Raw genomic sequence first — 23741 nt, forward strand, 5'->3', positions numbered from 1 at the left:
CGAAAATCAGCTGTGATGCTGGACAGAGGCCTTTGCATCCTTGACTTTCAAGAGCGCAATCCCTGTGCTGTTCCTGTGCCCACGAGCTTCTGTATCTTCATCTGCTGCTCTGATCGGTCTCTGACCTTATATACACACAAGAGGCATGTTCACTCGCATGGAAGCCCCGCCCGTTTGGCCCCGCCCACACACACACGGTGTGCACCGTCTTCCCGCCATTTACCCACTATGATGGACAGCTCACTCAAGGGACCCCTGCGCCCTTCGGCGCGAATGCATAGTAACACACACCTGGTCGCTGTAGACAACTCTCTGGCACTTTAGGCAGCTGTAGTGTAGTAAAAGCACTATACATTTACCCAACGAGGTAGCACTTACTGATTATCCAGTAGAAAGTACTCCAGTTGAGTAGAGGTATGGCACAAAACGGTGGCGTCTTCTTGAATAAATATGAAGGGCAGGGTCCATTCTGGCACGATGGTCCTGGCACAAAAATTAAACCTCAACAGGAAGCACTTACAGATATCATTACAGCATGTGCCCTAGTTGAAGCTTAAATTCAGTGACTCATTCATCAGCCCAAAAACAATCGTGAGCGTCGTGGAGGCTGGGCAGGTGTGCCTTCTTCCCAAATCTACCGTCGAAAATCAGCTGTGATGCTGGACAGAGGCCTTTGCATCCTTGACTTTCAAGAGCGCAATCCATGTGCTGTTCCTGTGACCTCGAGCTTCTGTATCTTCAGCTGCTGCTCTGATCGGTCTCTGACCTTATATACACACAAGAGGCATGTTCACTCGCATGGAAGCCCCGCCCGTTTGGCCCCGCCCACACACACACAGTGTGCACCCTCTTCCCGCCATTTACCCACTATGATGGACAGCTCACTCAAGGGACCCCTGCGCACTTCGGCGCGATTGCATAGTAACACACACATAGTCGCTGGAACTAGTTGAAGCTCAAATGCAGTGACTCATTCATCAGCCCAAAAACAATCGTGAGCGTTGGGAGGCTGGGCAGATGGGCCTTCTTCCCAAATATACCATCGAAAATCAGCTGTGATGCTGGACAGAGGCCTTTGCATCCTTGACTTTCAAGCGCGCAATCCCTGTGCTGTTCCTGTGACCACGAGCTTCTGTATCTTCATCTGCTGCTCTGATCGGTCTCTGACCTTATATACACACAAGAGGCATGTTCACTCGCATGGAAGCCCCGCCCGTTTGGCCCCGCCCACACACACGAGGTGTGCACCCTCTTCCCGCCATTTACACACTATGATGGACAGCTTACTCAAGGGACCCCTGCGCACTTCGGCGAGATTGCATAGTAACACACATTGTCGCTGGAACTAGTTGAAGCTCAAATGCAGTGACTCATTCATCAGCCCAAAAACAATCGTGAGCGTTGGGAGGCTGGGCAGCTGTGCCTTCTTCCCAAATCTACCGTCAAAAATCAGCTGTGATGCTGGACAGAGGCCTTTGCATCCTTGACTTTCAAGAGCGCAATCCCTGTGCTGTTCCTGTGACCACGAGCTTCTGTATCTTCAGCTGCTGCTCTGATCGGTCTCTGACCTTATATACACACAAGAGGCATGTTCACTCGCATGGAAGCCCCGCCCGTTTGGCCCCGCCCACACACACGCGGTGTGCACCGTCTTCCCACCATTTACCCACTATGATGGACAGCTCACTCAAGGGACCCCTGCGCACTTCGGCGAGATTGCATAGTAACACACACATTGTCGCTGGAACAAGTTGAAGCTCAAATGCAGTGACTCATTCATCAGCCCAAAAACAATCGTGAGCGTTGGGAGGCTGGGCAACTGTGCCTTCTTCCCAAATCTACCGTCGAAAATCAGCTGTGATGCTGGACAGAGGCCTTTGCATCCTTGACTTTCAAGAGCGCAATCCCTGTGCTGTTCCTGTGACCACGAGCTTCTGTATCTTCAGCTGCTGCTCTGATCGGTCTCTGACCTTATATACACACAAGAGGCATGTTCACTCGCATGGAAGCCCCGCCCGTTTGGCCCCGCCCACACACACGCGGTGTGCACCCTCTTCCCGCCATTTACCCACTATGATGGACAGCTCACTCAAGGGACCCCTGCGCACTTCGGCGCGATTGCATAGTAACACACACCTGGTCGCTGTAGACAACTCTCTGGCACTTTAGGCAGCTGTAGTGTAGTAAAAGCACTATACATTTACCCAACGAGGTAGCACTTACTGATTATCCAGTAGAAATTACTCCAGTTGAGTAGAGGTATGGCACAAAACGGTGGCGTCTTCTTGAATAAATATGAAGGGCAGGGTCCATTCTGGCACGATGGTCCTGGCACAAAAATTAAACCTCAACAGGAAGCACTTACAGATATCATTACAGCATGTGCCCTAGTTGAAGCTTAAATTCAGTGACTCATTCATCAGCCCAAAAACAATCGTGAGCGTCGTGGAGGCTGGGCAGGTGTGCCTTCTTCCCAAATATACCATCGAAAATCAGCTGTGATGCTGGACAGAGGCATTTGCATCCTTGACTTTCAAGAGCGCAATCCATGTGCTGTTCCTGTGACCTCGAGCTTCTGTATCTTCAGCTGCTGCTCTGATCGGTCTCTGACCTTATATACACACAAGAGGCATGTTCACTTCGCATGGAAGCCCCGCCCGTTTGGCCCCGCCCACACACACACGGTGTGCACCCTCTTCCCGCCATTTACCCACTATGATGGACAGCTCACTCAAGGGACCCCTGCGCACTTCGGCGCGATTGCATAGTAACACACACATAGTCGCTGGAACTAGTTGAAGCTCAAATGCAGTGACTCATTCATCAGCCCAAAAACAATCGTGAGCGTTGGGAGGCTGGGCATATGTGCCTTCTTCCCAAATATACCATCGAAAATCAGCTGTGATGCTGGACAGAGGCCTTTGCATCCTTGACTTTCAAGCGCGCAATCCCTGTGCTGTTCCTGTGACCACGAGCTTCTGTATCTTCATCTGCTGCTCTGATCGGTCTCTGACCTTATATACACACAAGAGGCATGTTCACTCGCATGGAAGCCCCGCCCGTTTGGCCCCGCCCACACACACGAGGTGTGCACCCTCTTCCCGCCATTTACACACTATGATGGACAGCTTACTCAAGGGACCCCTGCGCACTTCGGCGAGATTGCATAGTAACACACATTGTCGCTGGAACTAGTTGAAGCTCAAATGCAGTGACTCATTCATCAGCCCAAAAACAATCGTGAGCGTTGGGAGGCTGGGCAGCTGTGCCTTCTTCCCAAATCTACCGTCAAAAATCAGCTGTGATGCTGGACAGAGGCCTTTGCATCCTTGACTTTCAAGAGCGCAATCCCTGTGCTGTTCCTGTGACCACGAGCTTCTGTATCTTCAGCTGCTGCTCTGATCGGTCTCTGACCTTATATACACACAAGAGGCATGTTCACTCGCATGGAAGACCCGCCCGTTTGGCCCCGCCCACACACACGCGGTGTGCACCGTCTTCCCGCCATTTACCCACTATGATGGACAGTTCACTCAAGGGACCCCTGCGCACTGCGGCGCGATTGCATAGTAACACACACTTGGTCGCTGGAACTAGTTGAAGCTCAAATGCAGTGACTCATTCATCAGCCCAAAAACAATCGTGAGCGTCGTGGAGGCTGGGCAGGTGTGCCTTCTTCCCAAATCTACCGTCGAAAATCAGCTGTGATGCTGGACAGAGGCCTTTGCATCCTTGACTTTCAAGAGCGCAATCCCTGTGCTGTTCCTGTGACCTCGAGCTTCTGTATCTTCAGCTGCTGCTCTGATCGGTCTCTGACATTATATACACACAAGAGGCATGTTCACTCGCATGTCAGCCCCGCCCGTTTGGCCCCGCCCACACACACACGGTGTGCACCCTCTTCCCGCCATTTACCCACTATGATGGACAGCTCACTCAAGGGACCCCTGCGCACTTCGGCGCGATTGCATAGTAACACACACATAGTCGCTGGAACTAGTTGAAGCTCAAAAGCAGTGACTCATTCATCAGCCCAAAAACAATCGTGAGCGTTGGGAGGCTGGGCAGATGTGCCTTCTTCCCAAATATACCATCGAAAATCAGCTGTGATGCTGGACAGAGGCCTTTGCATCCTTGACTTTCAAGAGCGCAATCCCTGTGCTGTTCCTGTGCCCACGAGCTTCTGTATCTTCATCTGCTGCTCTGATCGGTCTCTGACCTTATATACACACAAGAGGCATGTTCACTCGCATGGAAGCCCCGCCCGTTTGGCCCCGCCCACACACACACGGTGTGCACCGTCTTCCCGCCATTTACCCACTATGATGGACAGCTCACTCAAGGGACCCCTGCGCCCTTCGGCGCGAATGCATAGTAACACACACCTGGTCGCTGTAGACAACTCTCTGGCACTTTAGGCAGCTGTAGTGTAGTAAAAGCACTATACATTTACCCAACGAGGTAGCACTTACTGATTATCCAGTAGAAAGTACTCCAGTTGAGTAGAGGTATGGCACAAAACGGTGGCGTCTTCTTGAATAAATATGAAGGGCAGGGTCCATTCTGGCACGATGGTCCTGGCACAAAAATTAAACCTCAACAGGAAGCACTTACAGATATCATTACAGCATGTGCCCTAGTTGAAGCTTAAATTCAGTGACTCATTCATCAGCCCAAAAACAATCGTGAGCGTCGTGGAGGCTGGGCAGGTGTGCCTTCTTCCCAAATCTACCGTCGAAAATCAGCTGTGATGCTGGACAGAGGCCTTTGCATCCTTGACTTTCAAGAGCGCAATCCATGTGCTGTTCCTGTGACCTCGAGCTTCTGTATCTTCATCTGCTGCTCTGATCGGTCTCTGACCTTATATACACACAAGAGGCATGTTCACTCGCATGGAAGACCCGCCCGTTTGGCCCCGCCCACACACACGCGGTGTGCACCGTCTTCCCGCCATTTACCCACTATGATGGACAGTTCACTCAAGGGACCCCTGCGCACTTCGGCGCGATTGCATAGTAACACACACTTGGTCGCTGGAACTAGTTGAAGCTCAAATGCAGTGACTCATTCATCAGCCCAAAAACAATCGTGAGCGTCGTGGAGGCTGGGCAGGTGTGCCTTCTTCCCAAATCTACCGTCGAAAATCAGCTGTGATGCTGGACAGAGGCCTTTGCATCCTTGACTTTCAAGAGCGCAATCCATGTGCTGTTCCTGTGACCTCGAGCTTCTGTATCTTCAGCTGCTGCTCTGATCGGTCTCTGACCTTATATACACACAAGAGGCATGTTCACTCGCATGGAAGCCCCGCCCGTTTGGCCCCGCCCACACACACACGGTGTGCACCCTCTTCCCGCCATTTACCCACTATGATGGACAGCTCACTCAAGGGACCCCTGCGCACTTCGGCGCGATTGCATAGTAACACACACATAGTCGCTGGAACTAGTTGAAGCTCAAATGCAGTGACTCATTCATCAGCCCAAAAACAATCGTGAGCGTTGGGAGGCTGGGCAGATGGGCCTTCTTCCCAAATATACCATCGAAAATCAGCTGTGATGCTGGACAGAGGCCTTTGCATCCTTGACTTTCAAGCGCGCAATCCCTGTGCTGTTCCTGTGACCACGAGCTTCTGTATCTTCATCTGCTGCTCTGATCGGTCTCTGACCTTATATACACACAAGAGGCATGTTCACTCGCATGGAAGCCCCGCCCGTTTGGCCCCGCCCACACACACGAGGTGTGCACCCTCTTCCCGCCATTTACACACTATGATGGACAGCTTACTCAAGGGACCCCTGCGCACTGCGGCGCGATTGCATAGTAACACACACTTGGTCGCTGGAACTAGTTGAAGCTCAAATGCAGTGACTCATTCATCAGCCCAAAAACAATCGTGAGCGTCGTGGAGGCTGGGCAGGTGTGCCTTCTTCCCAAATCTACCGTCGAAAATCAGCTGTGATGCTGGACAGAGGCCTTTGCATCCTTGACTTTCAAGAGCGCAATCCCTGTGCTGTTCCTGTGACCTCGAGCTTCTGTATCTTCAGCTGCTGCTCTGATCGGTCTCTGACATTATATACACACAAGAGGCATGTTCACTCGCATGGAAGCCCCGCCCGTTTGGCCCCGCCCACACACACAAGGTGTGCACCCTCTTCCCGCCATTTACCCACTATGATGGACAGCTCACTCAAGGGACCCCTGCGCACTTCGGCGCGATTGCATAGTAACACACACATAGTCGCTGGAACTAGTTGAAGCTCAAAAGCAGTGACTCATTCATCAGCCCAAAAACAATCGTGAGCGTTGGGAGGCTGGGCAGATGTGCCTTCTTCCCAAATATACCATCGAAAATCAGCTGTGATGCTGGACAGAGGCCTTTGCATCCTTGACTTTCAAGAGCGCAATCCCTGTGCTGTTCCTGTGACCACGAGCTTCTGTATCTTCAGCTGCTGCTCTGATCGGTCTCTGACCTTATATACACACAAGAGGCATGTTCACTCGCATGGAAGCCCCGCCCGTTTGGCCCCGCCCACACACACGCGGTGTGCACCCTCTTCCCGCCATTTACCCACTATGATGGACAGCTCACTCAAGGGACCCCTGCGCACTTCGGCGCGATTGCATAGTAACACACACCTGGTCGCTGTAGACAACTCTCTGGCACTTTAGGCAGCTGTAGTGTAGTAAAAGCACTATACATTTACCCAACGAGGTAGCACTTACTGATTATCCAGTAGAAATTACTCCAGTTGAGTAGAGGTATGGCACAAAACGGTGGCGTCTTCTTGAATAAATATGAAGGGCAGGGTCCATTCTGGCACGATGGTCCTGGCACAAAAATTAAACCTCAACAGGAAGCACTTACAGATATCATTACAGCATGTGCCCTAGTTGAAGCTTAAATTCAGTGACTCATTCATCAGCCCAAAAACAATCGTGAGCGTCGTGGAGGCTGGGCAGGTGTGCCTTCTTCCCAAATATACCATCGAAAATCAGCTGTGATGCTGGACAGAGGCATTTGCATCCTTGACTTTCAAGAGCGCAATCCATGTGCTGTTCCTGTGACCTCGAGCTTCTGTATCTTCAGCTGCTGCTCTGATCGGTCTCTGACCTTATATACACACAAGAGGCATGTTCACTTCGCATGGAAGCCCCGCCCGTTTGGCCCCGCCCACACACACACGGTGTGCACCCTCTTCCCGCCATTTACCCACTATGATGGACAGCTCACTCAAGGGACCCCTGCGCACTTCGGCGCGATTGCATAGTAACACACACATAGTCGCTGGAACTAGTTGAAGCTCAAATGCAGTGACTCATTCATCAGCCCAAAAACAATCGTGAGCGTTGGGAGGCTGGGCATATGTGCCTTCTTCCCAAATATACCATCGAAAATCAGCTGTGATGCTGGACAGAGGCCTTTGCATCCTTGACTTTCAAGCGCGCAATCCCTGTGCTGTTCCTGTGACCACGAGCTTCTGTATCTTCATCTGCTGCTCTGATCGGTCTCTGACCTTATATACACACAAGAGGCATGTTCACTCGCATGGAAGCCCCGCCCGTTTGGCCCCGCCCACACACACGAGGTGTGCACCCTCTTCCCGCCATTTACACACTATGATGGACAGCTTACTCAAGGGACCCCTGCGCACTTCGGCGAGATTGCATAGTAACACACATTGTCGCTGGAACTAGTTGAAGCTCAAATGCAGTGACTCATTCATCAGCCCAAAAACAATCGTGAGCGTTGGGAGGCTGGGCAGCTGTGCCTTCTTCCCAAATCTACCGTCAAAAATCAGCTGTGATGCTGGACAGAGGCCTTTGCATCCTTGACTTTCAAGAGCGCAATCCCTGTGCTGTTCCTGTGACCACGAGCTTCTGTATCTTCAGCTGCTGCTCTGATCGGTCTCTGACCTTATATACACACAAGAGGCATGTTCACTCGCATGGAAGACCCGCCCGTTTGGCCCCGCCCACACACACGCGGTGTGCACCGTCTTCCCGCCATTTACCCACTATGATGGACAGTTCACTCAAGGGACCCCTGCGCACTGCGGCGCGATTGCATAGTAACACACACTTGGTCGCTGGAACTAGTTGAAGCTCAAATGCAGTGACTCATTCATCAGCCCAAAAACAATCGTGAGCGTCGTGGAGGCTGGGCAGGTGTGCCTTCTTCCCAAATCTACCGTCGAAAATCAGCTGTGATGCTGGACAGAGGCCTTTGCATCCTTGACTTTCAAGAGCGCAATCCCTGTGCTGTTCCTGTGACCTCGAGCTTCTGTATCTTCAGCTGCTGCTCTGATCGGTCTCTGACATTATATACACACAAGAGGCATGTTCACTCGCATGGAAGCCCCGCCCGTTTGGCCCCGCCCACACACACACGGTGTGCACCCTCTTCCCGCCATTTACCCACTATGATGGACAGCTCACTCAAGGGACCCCTGCGCACTTCGGCGCGATTGCATAGTAACACACACATAGTCGCTGGAACTAGTTGAAGCTCAAAAGCAGTGACTCATTCATCAGCCCAAAAACAATCGTGAGCGTTGGGAGGCTGGGCAGATGTGCCTTCTTCCCAAATATACCATCGAAAATCAGCTGTGATGCTGGACAGAGGCCTTTGCATCCTTGACTTTCAAGAGCGCAATCCCTGTGCTGTTCCTGTGCCCACGAGCTTCTGTATCTTCATCTGCTGCTCTGATCGGTCTCTGACCTTATATACACACAAGAGGCATGTTCACTCGCATGGAAGCCCCGCCCGTTTGGCCCCGCCCACACACACACGGTGTGCACCGTCTTCCCGCCATTTACCCACTATGATGGACAGCTCACTCAAGGGACCCCTGCGCCCTTCGGCGCGAATGCATAGTAACACACACCTGGTCGCTGTAGACAACTCTCTGGCACTTTAGGCAGCTGTAGTGTAGTAAAAGCACTATACATTTACCCAACGAGGTAGCACTTACTGATTATCCAGTAGAAAGTACTCCAGTTGAGTAGAGGTATGGCACAAAACGGTGGCGTCTTCTTGAATAAATATGAAGGGCAGGGTCCATTCTGGCACGATGGTCCTGGCACAAAAATTAAACCTCAACAGGAAGCACTTACAGATATCATTACAGCATGTGCCCTAGTTGAAGCTTAAATTCAGTGACTCATTCATCAGCCCAAAAACAATCGTGAGCGTCGTGGGGGCTGGGCAGGTGTGCCTTCTTCCCAAATCTACCGTCGAAAATCAGCTGTGATGCTGGACAGAGGCCTTTGCATCCTTGACTTTCAAGAGCGCAATCCATGTGCTGTTCCTGTGACCTCGAGCTTCTGTATCTTCAGCTGCTGCTCTGATCGGTCTCTGACCTTATATACACACAAGAGGCATGTTCACTCGCATGGAAGCCCCGCCCGTTTGGCCCCGCCCACACACACACAGTGTGCACCCTCTTCCCGCCATTTACCCACTATGATGGACAGCTCACTCAAGGGACCCCTGCGCACTTCGGCGCGATTGCATAGTAACACACACATAGTCGCTGGAACTAGTTGAAGCTCAAATGCAGTGACTCATTCATCAGCCCAAAAACAATCGTGAGCGTTGGGAGGCTGGGCAGATGGGCCTTCTTCCCAAATATACCATCGAAAATCAGCTGTGATGCTGGACAGAGGCCTTTGCATCCTTGACTTTCAAGCGCGCAATCCCTGTGCTGTTCCTGTGACCACGAGCTTCTGTATCTTCATCTGCTGCTCTGATCGGTCTCTGACCTTATATACACACAAGAGGCATGTTCACTCGCATGGAAGCCCCGCCCGTTTGGCCCCGCCCACACACACACAGTGTGCACCCTCTTCCCGCCATTTACCCACTATGATGGACAGCTCACTCAAGGGACCCCTGCGCACTTCGGCGCGATTGCATAGTAACACACACATAGTCGCTGGAACTAGTTGAAGCTCAAATGCAGTGACTCATTCATCAGCCCAAAAACAATCGTGAGCGTTGGGAGGCTGGGCAGATGGGCCTTCTTCCCAAATATACCATCGAAAATCAGCTGTGATGCTGGACAGAGGCCTTTGCATCCTTGACTTTCAAGCGCGCAATCCCTGTGCTGTTCCTGTGACCACGAGCTTCTGTATCTTCATCTGCTGCTCTGATCGGTCTCTGACCTTATATACACACAAGAGGCATGTTCACTCGCATGGAAGACCCGCCCGTTTGGCCCCGCCCACACACACGCGGTGTGCACCGTCTTCCCGCCATTTACCCACTATGATGGACAGTTCACTCAAGGGACCCCTGCGCACTTCGGCGCGATTGCATAGTAACACACACTTGGTCGCTGGAACTAGTTGAAGCTCAAATGCAGTGACTCATTCATCAGCCCAAAAACAATCGTGAGCGTCGTGGAGGCTGGGCAGGTGTGCCTTCTTCCCAAATCTACCGTCGAAAATCAGCTGTGATGCTGGACAGAGGCCTTTGCATCCTTGACTTTCAAGAGCGCAATCCATGTGCTGTTCCTGTGACCTCGAGCTTCTGTATCTTCAGCTGCTGCTCTGATCGGTCTCTGACCTTATATACACACAAGAGGCATGTTCACTCGCATGGAAGCCCCGCCCGTTTGGCCCCGCCCACACACACACGGTGTGCACCCTCTTCCCGCCATTTACCCACTATGATGGACAGCTCACTCAAGGGACCCCTGCGCACTTCGGCGCGATTGCATAGTAACACACACATAGTCGCTGGAACTAGTTGAAGCTCAAATGCAGTGACTCATTCATCAGCCCAAAAACAATCGTGAGCGTTGGGAGGCTGGGCAGATGGGCCTTCTTCCCAAATATACCATCGAAAATCAGCTGTGATGCTGGACAGAGGCCTTTGCATCCTTGACTTTCAAGCGCGCAATCCCTGTGCTGTTCCTGTGACCACGAGCTTCTGTATCTTCATCTGCTGCTCTGATCGGTCTCTGACCTTATATACACACAAGAGGCATGTTCACTCGCATGGAAGCCCCGCCCGTTTGGCCCCGCCCACACACACGAGGTGTGCACCCTCTTCCCGCCATTTACACACTATGATGGACAGCTTACTCAAGGGACCCCTGCGCACTGCGGCGCGATTGCATAGTAACACACACTTGGTCGCTGGAACTAGTTGAAGCTCAAATGCAGTGACTCATTCATCAGCCCAAAAACAATCGTGAGCGTCGTGGAGGCTGGGCAGGTGTGCCTTCTTCCCAAATCTACCGTCGAAAATCAGCTGTGATGCTGGACAGAGGCCTTTGCATCCTTGACTTTCAAGAGCGCAATCCCTGTGCTGTTCCTGTGACCTCGAGCTTCTGTATCTTCAGCTGCTGCTCTGATCGGTCTCTGACATTATATACACACAAGAGGCATGTTCACTCGCATGGAAGCCCCGCCCGTTTGGCCCCGCCCACACACACAAGGTGTGCACCCTCTTCCCGCCATTTACCCACTATGATGGACAGCTCACTCAAGGGACCCCTGCGCACTTCGGCGCGATTGCATAGTAACACACACATAGTCGCTGGAACTAGTTGAAGCTCAAAAGCAGTGACTCATTCATCAGCCCAAAAACAATCGTGAGCGTTGGGAGGCTGGGCAGATGTGCCTTCTTCCCAAATATACCATCGAAAATCAGCTGTGATGCTGGACAGAGGCCTTTGCATCCTTGACTTTCAAGAGCGCAATCCCTGTGCTGTTCCTGTGACCACGAGCTTCTGTATCTTCAGCTGCTGCTCTGATCGGTCTCTGACCTTATATACACACAAGAGGCATGTTCACTCGCATGGAAGCCCCGCCCGTTTGGCCCCGCCCACACACACGCGGTGTGCACCCTCTTCCCGCCATTTACCCACTATGATGGACAGCTCACTCAAGGGACCCCTGCGCACTTCGGCGCGATTGCATAGTAACACACACCTGGTCGCTGTAGACAACTCTCTGGCACTTTAGGCAGCTGTAGTGTAGTAAAAGCACTATACATTTACCCAACGAGGTAGCACTTACTGATTATCCAGTAGAAATTACTCCAGTTGAGTAGAGGTATGGCACAAAACGGTGGCGTCTTCTTGAATAAATATGAAGGGCAGGGTCCATTCTGGCACGATGGTCCTGGCACAAAAATTAAACCTCAACAGGAAGCACTTACAGATATCATTACAGCATGTGCCCTAGTTGAAGCTTAAATTCAGTGACTCATTCATCAGCCCAAAAACAATCGTGAGCGTCGTGGAGGCTGGGCAGGTGTGCCTTCTTCCCAAATATACCATCGAAAATCAGCTGTGATGCTGGACAGAGGCATTTGCATCCTTGACTTTCAAGAGCGCAATCCATGTGCTGTTCCTGTGACCTCGAGCTTCTGTATCTTCAGCTGCTGCTCTGATCGGTCTCTGACCTTATATACACACAAGAGGCATGTTCACTTCGCATGGAAGCCCCGCCCGTTTGGCCCCGCCCACACACACACGGTGTGCACCCTCTTCCCGCCATTTACCCACTATGATGGACAGCTCACTCAAGGGACCCCTGCGCACTTCGGCGCGATTGCATAGTAACACACACATAGTCGCTGGAACTAGTTGAAGCTCAAATGCAGTGACTCATTCATCAGCCCAAAAACAATCGTGAGCGTTGGGAGGCTGGGCATATGTGCCTTCTTCCCAAATATACCATCGAAAATCAGCTGTGATGCTGGACAGAGGCCTTTGCATCCTTGACTTTCAAGCGCGCAATCCCTGTGCTGTTCCTGTGACCACGAGCTTCTGTATCTTCATCTGCTGCTCTGATCGGTCTCTGACCTTATATACACACAAGAGGCATGTTCACTCGCATGGAAGCCCCGCCCGTTTGGCCCCGCCCACACACACGAGGTGTGCACCCTCTTCCCGCCATTTACACACTATGATGGACAGCTTACTCAAGGGACCCCTGCGCACTTCGGCGAGATTGCATAGTAACACACATTGTCGCTGGAACTAGTTGAAGCTCAAATGCAGTGACTCATTCATCAGCCCAAAAACAATCGTGAGCGTTGGGAGGCTGGGCAGCTGTGCCTTCTTCCCAAATCTACCGTCAAAAATCAGCTGTGATGCTGGACAGAGGCCTTTGCATCCTTGACTTTCAAGAGCGCAATCCCTGTGCTGTTCCTGTGACCACGAGCTTCTGTATCTTCAGCTGCTGCTCTGATCGGTCTCTGACCTTATATACACACAAGAGGCATGTTCACTCGCATGGAAGACCCGCCCGTTTGGCCCCGCCCACACACACGCGGTGTGCACCGTCTTCCCGCCATTTACCCACTATGATGGACAGTTCACTCAAGGGACCCCTGCGCACTGCGGCGCGATTGCATAGTAACACACACTTGGTCGCTGGAACTAGTTGAAGCTCAAATGCAGTGACTCATTCATCAGCCCAAAAACAATCGTGAGCGTCGTGGAGGCTGGGCAGGTGTGCCTTCTTCCCAAATCTACCGTCGAAAATCAGCTGTGATGCTGGACAGAGGCCTTTGCATCCTTGACTTTCAAGAGCGCAATCCCTGTGCTGTTCCTGTGACCTCGAGCTTCTGTATCTTCAGCTGCTGCTCTGATCGGTCTCTGACATTATATACACACAAGAGGCATGTTCACTCGCATGGAAGCCCCGCCCGTTTGGCCCCGCCCACACACACACGGTGTGCACCCTCTTCCCGCCATTTACCCACTATGATGGACAGCTCACTCAAGGGACCCCTGCGCACTTCGGCGCGATTGCATAGTAACACACACATAGTCGCTGGAACTAGTTGAAGCTCAAAAGCAGTGACTCATTCATCAGCCCAAAAACAATCGTGAGCGTTGGGAGGCTGGGCAGATGTGCCTTCTTCCCAAATATACCATCGAAAATCAGCTGTGATGCTGGACAGAGGCCTTTGCATCCTTGACTTTCAAGAGCGCAATCCCTGTGCTGTTCCTGTGCCCACGAGCTTCTGTATCTTCATCTGCTGCTCTGATCGGTCTCTGACCTTATATACACACAAGAGGCATGTTCACTCGCATGGAAGCCCCGCCCGTTTGGCCCCGCCCACACACACACGGTGTGCACCGTCTTCCCGCCATTTACCCACTATGATGGACAGCTCACTCAAGGGACCCCTGCGCCCTTCGGCGCGAATGCATAGTAACACACACCTGGTCGCTGTAGACAACTCTCTGGCACTTTAGGCAGCTGTAGTGTAGTAAAAGCACTATACATTTACCCAACGAGGTAGCACTTACTGATTATCCAGTAGAAAGTACTCCAGTTGAGTAGAGGTATGGCACAAAACGGTGGCGTCTTCTTGAATAAATATGAAGGGCAGGGTCCATTCTGGCACGATGGTCCTGGCACAAAAATTAAACCTCAACAGGAAGCACTTACAGATATCATTACAGCATGTGCCCTAGTTGAAGCTTAAATTCAGTGACTCATTCATCAGCCCAAAAACAATCGTGAGCGTCGTGGAGGCTGGGCAGGTGTGGCTTCTTCCCAAATATACCACCGAAAATCAGCTGTGATGCTGGACAGAGGCATTTGCATCCTTGACTTTCACGAGCGCAATCCCTGTGCTGTTCCTGTGACCTCGAGCTTCTGTATCTTCAGCTGCTGCTCTGATCGGTCTCTGACCTTATATACACACAAGAGGCATGTTCACTCGCATGGAAGCCCCGCCCGTTTGGCCCCGCCCACACACACACAGTGTGCACCCTCTTCCCGCCATTTACCCACTATGATGGACAGCTCACTCAAGGGACCCCTGCGCACTTCGGCGCGATTGCATAGTAACACACACATAGTCGCTGGAACTAGTTGAAGCTCAAATGCAGTGACTCATTCATCAGCCCAAAAACAATCGTGAGCGTTGGGAGGCTGGGCAGATGGGCCTTCTTCCCAAATATACCATCGAAAATCAGCTGTGATGCTGGACAGAGGCCTTTGCATCCTTGACTTTCAAGCGCGCAATCCCTGTGCTGTTCCTGTGACCACGAGCTTCTGTATCTTCATCTGCTGCTCTGATCGGTCTCTGACCTTATATACACACAAGAGGCATGTTCACTCGCATGGAAGCCCCGCCCGTTTGGCCCCGCCCACACACAGTGTGCACCCTCTTCCCGCCATTTACCCACTATGATGGACAGCTCACTCAAGGGACCCCTGCGCACTTCGGCGCGATTGCATAGTAACACACACATAGTCGCTGGAACTAGTTGAAGCTCAAATGCAGTGACTCATTCATCAGCCCAAAAACAATCGTGAGCGTTGGGAGGCTGGGCAGATGGGCCTTCTTCCCAAATATACCATCGAAAATCAGCTGTGATGCTGGACAGAGGCCTTTGCATCCTTGACTTTCAAGCGCGCAATCCCTGTGCTGTTCCTGTGACCACGAGCTTCTGTATCTTCATCTGCTGCTCTGATCGGTCTCTGACCTTATATACACACAAGAGGCATGTTCACTCGCATGGAAGACCCGCCCGTTTGGCCCCGCCCACACACACGCGGTGTGCACCGTCTTCCCGCCATTTACCCACTATGATGGACAGTTCACTCAAGGGACCCCTGCGCACTTCGGCGCGATTGCATAGTAACACACACTTGGTCGCTGGAACTAGTTGAAGCTCAAATGCAGTGACTCATTCATCAGCCCAAAAACAATCGTGAGCGTCGTGGAGGCTGGGCAGGTGTGCCTTCTTCCCAAATCTACCGTCGAAAATCAGCTGTGATGCTGGACAGAGGCCTTTGCATCCTTGACTTTCAAGAGCGCAATCCATGTGCTGTTCCTGTGACCTCGAGCTTCTGTATCTTCAGCTGCTGCTCTGATCGGTCTCTGACCTTATATACACACAAGAGGCATGTTCACTCGCATGGAAGCCCCGCCCGTTTGGCCCCGCCCACACACACACGGTGTGCACCCTCTTCCCGCCATTTACCCACTATGATGGACAGCTCACTCAAGGGACCCCTGCGCACTTCGGCGCGATTGCATAGTAACACACACATAGTCGCTGGAACTAGTTGAAGCTCAAATGCAGTGACTCATTCATCAGCCCAAAAACAATCGTGAGCGTTGGGAGGCTGGGCAGATGGGCCTTCTTCCCAAATATACCATCGAAAATCAGCTGTGATGCTGGACAGAGGCCTTTGCATCCTTGACTTTCAAGCGCGCAATCCCTGTGCTGTTCCTGTGACCACGAGCTTCTGTATCTTCATCTGCTGCTCTGATCGGTCTCTGACCTTATATACACACAAGAGGCATGTTCACTCGCATGGAAGCCCCGCCCGTTTGGCCCCGCCCACACACACGAGGTGTGCACCCTCTTCCCGCCATTTACACACTATGATGGACAGCTTACTCAAGGGACCCCTGCGCACTGCGGCGCGATTGCATAGTAACACACACTTGGTCGCTGGAACTAGTTGAAGCTCAAATGCAGTGACTCATTCATCAGCCCAAAAACAATCGTGAGCGTCGTGGAGGCTGGGCAGGTGTGCCTTCTTCCCAAATCTACCGTCGAAAATCAGCTGTGATGCTGGACAGAGGCCTTTGCATCCTTGACTTTCAAGAGCGCAATCCCTGTGCTGTTCCTGTGACCTCGAGCTTCTGTATCTTCAGCTGCTGCTCTGATCGGTCTCTGACATTATATACACACAAGAGGCATGTTCACTCGCATGGAAGCCCCGCCCGTTTGGCCCCGCCCACACACACAAGGTGTGCACCCTCTTCCCGCCATTTACCCACTATGATGGACAGCTCACTCAAGGGACCCCTGCGCACTTCGGCGCGATTGCATAGTAACACACACATAGTCGCTGGAACTAGTTGAAGCTCAAAAGCAGTGACTCATTCATCAGCCCAAAAACAATCGTGAGCGTTGGGAGGCTGGGCAGATGTGCCTTCTTCCCAAATATACCATCGAAAATCAGCTGTGATGCTGGACAGAGGCCTTTGCATCCTTGACTTTCAAGAGCGCAATCCCTGTGCTGTTCCTGTGCCCACGAGCTTCTGTATCTTCATCTGCTGCTCTGATCGGTCTCTGACCTTATATACACACAAGAGGCATGTTCACTCGCATGGAAGCCCCGCCCGTTTGGCCCCGCCCACACACACACGGTGTGCACCGTCTTCCCGCCATTTACCCACTATGATGGACAGCTCACTCAAGGGACCCCTGCGCCCTTCGGCGCGAATGCATAGTAACACACACCTGGTCGCTGTAGACAACTCTCTGGCACTTTAGGCAGCTGTAGTGTAGTAAAAGCACTATACATTTACCCAACGAGGTAGCACTTACTGATTATCCAGTAGAAAGTACTCCAGTTGAGTAGAGGTATGGCACAAAACGGTGGCGTCTTCTTGAATAAATATGAAGGGCAGGGTCCATTCTGGCACGATGGTCCTGGCACAAAAATTAAACCTCAACAGGAAGCACTTACAGATATCATTACAGCATGTGCCCTAGTTGAAGCTTAAATTCAGTGACTCATTCATCAGCCCAAAAACAATCGTGAGCGTCGTGGAGGCTGGGCAGGTGTGCCTTCTTCCCAAATCTACCGTCGAAAATCAGCTGTGATGCTGGACAGAGGCCTTTGCATCCTTGACTTTCAAGAGCGCAATCCATGTGCTGTTCCTGTGACCTCGAGCTTCTGTATCTTCAGCTGCTGCTCTGATCGGTCTCTGACCTTATATACACACAAGAGGCATGTTCACTCGCATGGAAGCCCCGCCCGTTTGGCCCCGCCCACACACACACAGTGTGCACCCTCTTCCCGCCATTTACCCACTATGATGGACAGCTCACTCAAGGGACCCCTGCGCACTTCGGCGCGATTGCATAGTAACACACACATAGTCGCTGGAACTAGTTGAAGCTCAAATGCAGTGACTCATTCATCAGCCCAAAAACAATCGTGAGCGTTGGGAGGCTGGGCAGATGGGCCTTCTTCCCAAATATACCATCGAAAATCAGCTGTGATGCTGGACAGAGGCCTTTGCATCCTTGACTTTCAAGCGCGCAATCCCTGTGCTGTTCCTGTGACCACGAGCTTCTGTATCTTCATCTGCTGCTCTGATCGGTCTCTGACCTTATATACACACAAGAGGCATGTTCACTCGCATGGAAGCCCCGCCCGTTTGGCCCCGCCCACACACACGAGGTGTGCACCCTCTTCCCGCCATTTACACACTATGATGGACAGCTTACTCAAGGGACCCCTGCGCACTTCGGCGAGATTGCATAGTAACACACATTGTCGCTGGAACTAGTTGAAGCTCAAATGCAGTGACTCATTCATCAGCCCAAAAACAATCGTGAGCGTTGGGAGGCTGGGCAGCTGTGCCTTCTTCCCAAATCTACCGTCAAAAATCAGCTGTGATGCTGGACAGAGGCCTTTGCATCCTTGACTTTCAAGAGCGCAATCCCTGTGCTGTTCCTGTGACCACGAGCTTCTGTATCTTCAGCTGCTGCTCTGATCGGTCTCTGACCTTATATACACACAAGAGGCATGTTCACTCGCATGGAAGCCCCGCCCGTTTGGCCCCGCCCACACACACGCGGTGTGCACCGTCTTCCCACCATTTACCCACTATGATGGACAGCTCACTCAAGGGACCCCTGCGCACTTCGGCGAGATTGCATAGTAACACACACATTGTCGCTGGAACAAGTTGAAGCTCAAATGCAGTGACTCATTCATCAGCCCAAAAACAATCGTGAGCGTTGGGAGGCTGGGCAGGTGTGCCTTCTTCCCAAATCTACCGTCGAAAATCAGCTGTGATGCTGGCCAGAGGCATTTGCATCCTTGACTTTCACGAGCGCAATCCCTGTGCTGTTCCTGTGACTTCGAGCTTCTGTATCTTCAGCTGCTGCTCTGATCGGTCTCTGACATTATATACACACAAGAGGCATGTTCACTCGCATGGAAGCCCCGCCCGTTTGGCCCCGCCCACACACACACGGTGTGCACCCTCTTCCCGCCATTTACCCACTATGATGGACAGCTCACTCAAGGGACCCCTGCGCACTTCGGCGCGATTGCATAGTAACACACACCTGGTCGCTGTAGACAACTCTCTGGCACTTTAGGCAGCTGTAGTGTAGTAAAAGCACTATACATTTACCCAACGAGGTAGCACTTACTGATTATCCAGTAGAAATTACTCCAGTTGAGTAGAGGTATGGCACAAAACGGTGGCGTCTTCTTGAATAAATATGAAGGGCAGGGTCCATTCTGGCACGATGGTCCTGGCACAAAAATTAAACCTCAACAGGAAGCACTTACAGATATCATTACAGCATGTGCCCTAGTTGAAGCTTAAATTCAGTGACTCATTCATCAGCCCAAAAACAATCGTGAGCGTCGTGGAGGCTGGGCAGGTGTGCCTTCTTCCCAAATCTACCGTCGAAAATCAGCTGTGATGCTGGACAGAGGCCTTTGCATCCTTGACTTTCAAGAGCGCAATCCATGTGCTGTTCCTGTGACCTCGAGCTTCTGTATCTTCAGCTGCTGCTCTGATCGGTCTCTGACCTTATATACACACAAGAGGCATGTTCACTCGCATGGAAGCCCCGCCCGTTTGGCCCCGCCCACACACACACGGTGTGCACCCTCTTCCCGCCATTTACCCACTATGATGGACAGCTCACTCAAGGGACCCCTGCGCACTTCGGCGCGATTGCATAGTAACACACACATAGTCGCTGGAACTAGTTGAAGCTCAAATGCAGTGACTCATTCATCAGCCCAAAAACAATCGTGAGCGTTGGGAGGCTGGGCATATGTGCCTTCTTCCCAAATATACCATCGAAAATCAGCTGTGATGCTGGACAGAGGCCTTTGCATCCTTGACTTTCAAGCGCGCAATCCCTGTGCTGTTCCTGTGACCACGAGCTTCTGTATCTTCATCTGCTGCTCTGATCGGTCTCTGACCTTATATACACACAAGAGGCATGTTCACTCGCATGGAAGCCCCGCCCGTTTGGCCCCGCCCACACACACGAGGTGTGCACCCTCTTCCCGCCATTTACACACTATGATGGACAGCTTACTCAAGGGACCCCTGCGCACTTCGGCGAGATTGCATAGTAACACACATTGTCGCTGGAACTAGTTGAAGCTCAAATGCAGTGACTCATTCATCAGCCCAAAAACAATCGTGAGCGTTGGGAGGCTGGGCAGCTGTGCCTTCTTCCCAAATCTACCGTCAAAAATCAGCTGTGATGCTGGACAGAGGCCTTTGCATCCTTGACTTTCAAGAGCGCAATCCCTGTGCTGTTCCTGTGACCACGAGCTTCTGTATCTTCAGCTGCTGCTCTGATCGGTCTCTGACCTTATATACACACAAGAGGAATGTTCACTCGCATGGAAGCCCCGCCCGTTTGGCCCCGCCCACACACACGCGGTGTGCACCGTCTTCCCACCATTTACCCACTATGATGGACAGCTCACTCAAGGGACCCCTGCGCACTTCGGCGAGATTGCATAGTAACACACACATTGTCGCTGGAACAAGTTGAAGCTCAAATGCAGTGACTCATTCATCAGCCCAAAAACAATCGTGAGCGTTGGGAGGCTGGGCAGCTGTGCCTTCTTCCCAAATCTACCGTCGAAAATCAGCTGTGATGCTGGACAGAGGCCTTTGCATCCTTGACTTTCAAGAGTGCAATCCCTGTGCTGTTCCTGTGCCCACGAGCTTCTGTATCTTCATCTGCTGCTCTGATCGGTCTCTGACCTTATATACACACAAGAGGCATGTTCACTCGCATGGAAGACCCGCCCGTTTGGCCCCGCCCACACACACGCGGTGTGCACCGTCTTCCCGCCATTTACCCACTATGATGGACAGTTCACTCAAGGGACCCCTGCGCACTGCGGCGCGATTGCATAGTAACACACACTTGGTCGCTGGAACTAGTTGAAGCTCAAATGCAGTGACTCATTCATCAGCCCAAAAACAATCGTGAGCGTCGTGGAGGCTGGGCAGGTGTGCCTTCTTCCCAAATCTACCGTCGAAAATCAGCTGTGATGCTGGACAGAGGCCTTTGCATCCTTGACTTTCAAGAGCGCAATCCCTGTGCTGTTCCTGTGACCTCGAGCTTCTGTATCTTCAGCTGCTGCTCTGATCGGTCTCTGACCTTATATACACACAAGAGGCATGTTCACTCGCATGGAAGCCCCGCCCGTTTGGCCCCGCCCACACACACACGGTGTGCACCCTCTTCCCGCCATTTACCCACTATGATGGACAGCTCACTCAAGGGACCCCTGCGCACTTCGGCGCGATTGCATAGTAACACACACATAGTCGCTGGAACTAGTTGAAGCTCAAATGCAGTGACTCATTCATCAGCCCAAAAACAATCGTGAGCGTTGGGAGGCTGGGCATATGTGCCTTCTTCCCAAATATACCATCGAAAATCAGCTGTGATGCTGGACAGAGGCCTTTGCATCCTTGACTTTCAAGCGCGCAATCCCTGTGCTGTTCCTGTGACCACGAGCTTCTGTATCTTCATCTGCTGCTCTGATCGGTCTCTGACCTTATATACACACAAGAGGCATGTTCACTCGCATGGAAGCCCCGCCCGTTTGGCCCCGCCCACACACACGAGGTGTGCACCCTCTTCCCGCCATTTACACACTATGATGGACAGCTTACTCAAGGGACCCCTGCGCACTTCGGCGAGATTGCATAGTAACACACATTGTCGCTGGAACTAGTTGAAGCTCAAATGCAGTGACTCATTCATCAGCCCAAAAACAATCGTGAGCGTTGGGAGGCTGGGCAGCTGTGCCTTCTTCCCAAATCTACCGTCAAAAATCAGCTGTGATGCTGGACAGAGGCCTTTGCATCCTTGACTTTCAAGAGCGCAATCCCTGTGCTGTTCCTGTGACCACGAGCTTCTGTATCTTCAGCTGCTGCTCTGATCGGTCTCTGACCTTATATACACACAAGAGGAATGTTCACTCGCATGGAAGCCCCGCCCGTTTGGCCCCGCCCACACACACGCGGTGTGCACCGTCTTCCCACCATTTACCCACTATGATGGACAGCTCACTCAAGGGACCCCTGCGCACTTCGGCGAGATTGCATAGTAACACACACATTGTCGCTGGAACAAGTTGAAGCTCAAATGCAGTGACTCATTCATCAGCCCAAAAACAATCGTGAGCGTTGGGAGGCTGGGCAGCTGTGCCTTCTTCCCAAATCTACCGTCGAAAATCAGCTGTGATGCTGGACAGAGGCCTTTGCATCCTTGACTTTCAAGAGTGCAATCCCTGTGCTGTTCCTGTGCCCACGAGCTTCTGTATCTTCATCTGCTGCTCTGATCGGTCTCTGACCTTATATACACACAAGAGGCATGTTCATTCGCATGGAAGACCCGCCCGTTTGGCCCCGCCCACACACACGCGGTGTGCACCGTCTTCCCGCCATTTACCCACTATGATGGACAGTTCACTCAAGGGACCCCTGCGCACTGCGGCGCGATTGCATAGTAACACACACTTGGTCGCTGGAACTAGTTGAAGCTCAAATGCAGTGACTCATTCATCAGCCCAAAAACAATCGTGAGCGTCGTGGAGGCTGGGCAGGTGTGCCTTCTTCCCAAATCTACCGTCGAAAATCAGCTGTGATGCTGGACAGAGGCCTTTGCATCCTTGACTTTCAAGAGCGCAATCCCTGTGCTGTTCCTGTGCCCACGAGCTTCTGTATCTTCATCTGCTGCTCTGATCGGTCTCTGACCTTATATACACACAAGAGGCATGTTCACTCGCATGGAAGCCCCGCCCGTTTGGCCCCGCCCACACACACACGGTGTGCACCGTCTTCCCGCCATTTACCCACTATGATGGACAGCTCACTCAAGGGACCCCTGCGCCCTTCGGCGCGAATGCATAGTAACACACACCTGGTCGCTGTAGACAACTCTCTGGCACTTTAGGCAGCTGTAGTGTAGTAAAAGCACTATACATTTACCCAACGAGGTAGCACTTACTGATTATCCAGTAGAAAGTACTCCAGTTGAGTAGAGGTATGGCACAAAACGGTGGCGTCTTCTTGAATAAATATGAAGGGCAGGGTCCATTCTGGCACGATGGTCCTGGCACAAAAATTAAACCTCAACAGGAAGCACTTACAGATATCATTACAGCATGTGCCCTAGTTGAAGCTTAAATTCAGTGACTCATTCATCAGCCCAAAAACAATCGTGAGCGTCGTGGAGGCTGGGCAGGTGTGCCTTCTTCCCAAATCTACCGTCGAAAATCAGCTGTGATGCTGGACAGAGGCCTTTGCATCCTTGACTTTCAAGAGCGCAATCCATGTGCTGTTCCTGTGACCTCGAGCTTCTGTATCTTCAGCTGCTGCTCTGATCGGTCTCTGACCTTATATACACACAAGAGGCATGTTCACTCGCATGGAAGCCCCGCCCGTTTGGCCCCGCCCACACACACACAGTGTGCACCCTCTTCCCGCCATTTACCCACTATGATGGACAGCTCACTCAAGGGACCCCTGCGCACTTCGGCGCGATTGCATAGTAACACACACATAGTCGCTGGAACTAGTTGAAGCTCAAATGCAGTGACTCATTCATCAGCCCAAAAACAATCGTGAGCGTTGGGAGGCTGGGCAGATGGGCCTTCTTCCCAAATATACCATCGAAAATCAGCTGTGATGCTGGACAGAGGCCTTTGCATCCTTGACTTTC

This window comes from Lissotriton helveticus, chromosome 8, assembly GCF_964261635.1.
Source record: "Lissotriton helveticus chromosome 8, aLisHel1.1, whole genome shotgun sequence".
In the NCBI taxonomy this organism is placed as follows: Eukaryota; Metazoa; Chordata; class Amphibia; order Caudata; family Salamandridae; genus Lissotriton; species Lissotriton helveticus.